Raw genomic sequence first — 3937 nt, 5'->3', positions numbered from 1 at the left:
CTCTTTCCCAGGCACTGGGCTCCGCACGTACTAACTCAGGTCAGCCTCAAGCTGCTTATCACTCCCTTTGACAGAAGGAACCAGGCATAGTGGGATTAAGTCACACTCAAGGTCAGCCAGCAGGGGCAGTTCTGAGCCCACTTTGTATGTCTCCTTCTAGAGCAAGAGCGCTGACCCATTAGGGTGTCCTCACCTAACTAAAGGAATACGTTATGGCTTTCATCAGAAGCACAGCGTGACAGGCACTTGGAAACCAAAAGCCAAAACCCCACTCCTGATAAAAATGCGTTACTGCCTGAACTTCGGCAGGGCCACCAGTGGGGCTCTGCACTTCTCACCAGGCAGCAGGCTAACAGTGCCAGCAATCATGTGTCCCTGATGAGCTAGGGTAGTTTCAATTCATCCAATAAATCATCAAAATGTCACTAGAGGTCCCATTACTTCAGACCTAAACTGCACCTCCCAGGCTGCCTCTTGCAACCAAGAGCAGCACAAAATTCCACTGTCAAGCCATCACCATCCAAATTTTGGTCCAGACAATAAAGCCACTGGGCTCAGGGAGGACGTGCTCTCAGCCAGAGCAGCCTTGCTGGGATCAGGGTAGGCGGCCACTTGAATAGTTGTTGTGGCCAAGCACTGGGCCCTGGAATGTTCCTTCGAGGATCTGTATTGCTTCCACCCTAAATATCCCTGTTTTTCACACAGCAGCTCCTGCAGACTCAGAGGGCAACTGTGGGCAGGAAGCACAGAGGAAAGTAAAGCCGTGGCCCTGCTTTGGGGGTAGCTGGCTGATGTGTTTGTTTTGGAAGCCCACAGACTGAACTGCCCGCCCCCAGTCCCCAAGTCCCTGAGCACATCCATCTCAGACGTGTGCTGGAGCAGCCAGGTGGGGTGAGAAGAAGGGAGAGCGGGTCAGAAACAGGCCCCAGGAATCTCCAAGTTAACTAGTGAGGCTCCTACACAATTACTTCCTACTACCCACCCCCAGTACTAGCACCCCTACCAGGCTTTATCCCCTGCCCCTAGCTGGCCTCAGCGGCTGGCTGCAAGCAAAAGCAGGTCAGAACCAGAAAGAAAGAGTTCTTGGTGGAGGACTCCACACCGTGGCAGAAGCGAGCCTCTGATGGATGGGGCTGCTCTCGGGGAGCCTTCCTTCCAGGCACCTCCGCGCTGTCCTAAACGTGTCGGATGGTGGCCCGGGGCTGGAGGCCAACGGGGACAGATGAAAGGGAAAGACTCCGCCTGACTTTCAGGGCTGCAGCGGCTGATATCAAAGCGCCCAAGAGAGGACAGACCAAGGCAGAGATTTCTGAGCAGGGGGAGCTGAAGGGAGGACATGAGAAACAACGAAGGTGACAGATGAAGAAGAAAGGGGCGCAAGAACATCAAAGGCAGGAAGAGACTTGGAGCGGAAACAGCGCGGGGCCTGAGGCAGCACAGCCCACCTCCCACCCTGAGCGGCGGGCCTCTGCGTCGCCCCTGGCAACCCTCGGTTTAGGCGGCAGGCAGAGGGGAGAGGGGGTAACAGCGGCACCTGGGACAATGGGCCCTGCGTGGGCCGAGGGAATTTGTGGACTGGGAAACGGGGGAGGCTCAGAGAGAAAGGCGCATGAGGACTGATCAAGGCCCGCAAGGGAGTGGCAGGAAGTACAGGGTGAGGAGGGGGCCCGGTGGGCACAGCAGCGGCTGCCCTGTCCCAGCCTCGTTTGAGGGCAGGGAGACTTTCAAGGCAAACACTGCCCCCTGGTGCAAAAGGAGTGCTACTGCCAACCTGTGCACGCCTGCCTGAGGACCTGAACGTCGGGCCAGGCTCACAGCCAGAAAGCCACTCGCGCGAATCTCTCCACATCCTTTAGGTCACACTCAGTAAGGCCTTCCTGGACTCCTCCACCACCCCAGGCCGCTCAGACACCCTTCCTTGGGCGGCCATCTGTCTTCAGCGCAGCTCTGTCACTGTCCCTGCCACAACCCCTGTCCTCCTGCTTGTGGGGGTTCTCGGTGAGGTCGTTGTCTGTGTCTGTGTCCTCAAGGAGGAGCCCTTAGCGCTCCCCTGGTGGCGCAGTGCTTAAGAATCCTCCCGCCAATGGAGGGGACACGGGTTCGCACCCTGGTCCGGGAAGATCCCACATGCCGCGGAGCAACTAAGCCCGTGCGCCACAACTACTGGGCCCGTGTGCCGCAACTACTGAGCCTGCACGCTGCAACGACCAAACACAGCCAAAAATAAATAAATAAAAAATAAAGGAATTTATTCTAAAAAAATGAAATTAAAAAAAAAAAATAAGGAGGGCTTCCCTGGTGGCGCAGTGGTTGAGAGTCTGCCTGCTGATGCAGGGGACACAGGTTCCGGCCCCGGGCTGGGAAGATCCCAAATGCCGCAGAGCGGCTGGGCCTGTAAGCCATGGCTGCTGAGCCTGCGCAACCAGAGCCTGTGTTCCGCAACGGGAGAGGTCACAACAGTGAGAGGCCCCCGGATCGCCAAAAAAAAAAAAAAAAAAAAAAAAGGAGCACTTAATGTTATAACGATTTGCTGACCCGTCTCGCCAGACACTGTGAGGACTTGGCGACAGGATTCTCGGTCTGTTTTGTCCCCCAGTGTCTCCCTAGCACTCTGCCCAGTGCCTGATACCGACATTAAATGTCTGGGGAATGAATGAGTGAATGAATGAATGACTGCTCCAGGCCACATGAGCTTGCAGAGTACTGTGAGCCCAGAAATACTGTGGAGTGGCTAGACAATGAATGAATAAGGCATGGCCCCTCCTGGGAGCAGCACACACAAGCTAAAGGGACACATGAGTGTCCCTTAGACACAGATAAGAGCCCAAAGTGTTGACAAGGAAGGTCAAAGGGGCAAGGTCAGCAAAATATACCTCCCAGCCTGAGGGTGGGAACCAGGACAGCATTTCAGGGCTGAGAGGGGTGACAGGCACTAAAGACTCAATTCTAACCATGGCTGGACGATGCTTTGCAGGGAGACGGACACCAAAACACAGCAGACATGCAGGTGGTCCAGAAAGCTCCCTGACACCTTCATGGCACACCCCAGCTGGCGAATCACATAGGACCTCGTCCCCACTCGCTCACTCAGGTCACCCCAGTTTCAAGGTGGTAGGAAAGTGGACACCAGTGTATGGGCTGAATTTTGTTCCCCAAAGAGATACGTGGGAGTGCCAACCCCTAAGACCTCAGAATGTGACTTTAGTTGGAAATAAGGTCCTTTTTTTTTTTTCTTTTTGGGCCGCTCTGCACAGCATTCAGAATCTTAGTTCCCTGATCAGGGATCGAACCCATGCCCCCTGCAATGGAAGTGCAGAGTCCTAACCACTAGACCACCAGGGAATTCCCCAAAATTAGGTCTGTACAGAGGTAATCAGTGAAAATGAGGTCACTAGGGTGGGCCCAAATCCAATATGTTTGGTGTCCTTATAAAAAGATGAAATTTAAACATAGAGACAGACACACGCAGATGGAAGACCATGTGGAGATACACAGGGAGAAGACAGCCATGTGCCTGGAGAGAACGCCAAGGATTGCTGGAAAACCGGAAGCTGGAAGAGATAAGGAAGGATCCCCCCCAGAACTGTCAGAGGGACCGTGGCCCTGCCGACACCTTGACTTTGGACTTCTGATCTCCAGACTGTGAGACAATAAATCTCTGCCGTAAGCCATCCCGTTTTGGGTGCTTTGCTACGGCAGCCCTAGGAAACTAACAGACCCACGTTCCCCATAAACGACCAGAACCTATAGAGACCCTAAAACCAGGCGCTGGGGAGCAAAGGGTGTTAAAAACGCTCCCTTGAGAATTCCCTGGTGGTCCAGTGGTTAGGACTCCACACTTCCACTGCAGGGGGCACGGCTTCAATCCCTGGTTAGGGAAGTAAGATCCTCCAAGCCACACAGCGCGGCCAAAAATTGTTTTTAAAATAAAAAACAC

The 3937-nt window shown here is 54.2% G+C and overlaps 1 protein-coding gene and 1 non-coding gene across 2 annotated transcripts in view; both read right to left on the bottom strand.

The window, feature by feature from the left end:
• Positions 1-3937, bottom strand: part of PC (pyruvate carboxylase) — a 64537-nt gene that overhangs the window by 37995 nt on the left and 22605 nt on the right. The gene's annotated exons all lie outside the window — the stretch shown is intronic.
• On the bottom strand, positions 3270-3342 carry TRNAG-UCC (transfer RNA glycine (anticodon UCC)). The gene has a single exon. It is a non-coding gene; the product is annotated as a tRNA-Gly (tRNA).

Source organism: Lipotes vexillifer, unplaced genomic scaffold, assembly GCF_000442215.2.
Source record: "Lipotes vexillifer unplaced genomic scaffold, Lipotes_vexillifer_v1.1 scaffold1129, whole genome shotgun sequence".
NCBI lineage: Eukaryota > Metazoa > Chordata > Mammalia > Artiodactyla > Lipotidae > Lipotes > Lipotes vexillifer.
This window is presented reverse-complemented; position numbering and strand designations above follow the sequence as displayed.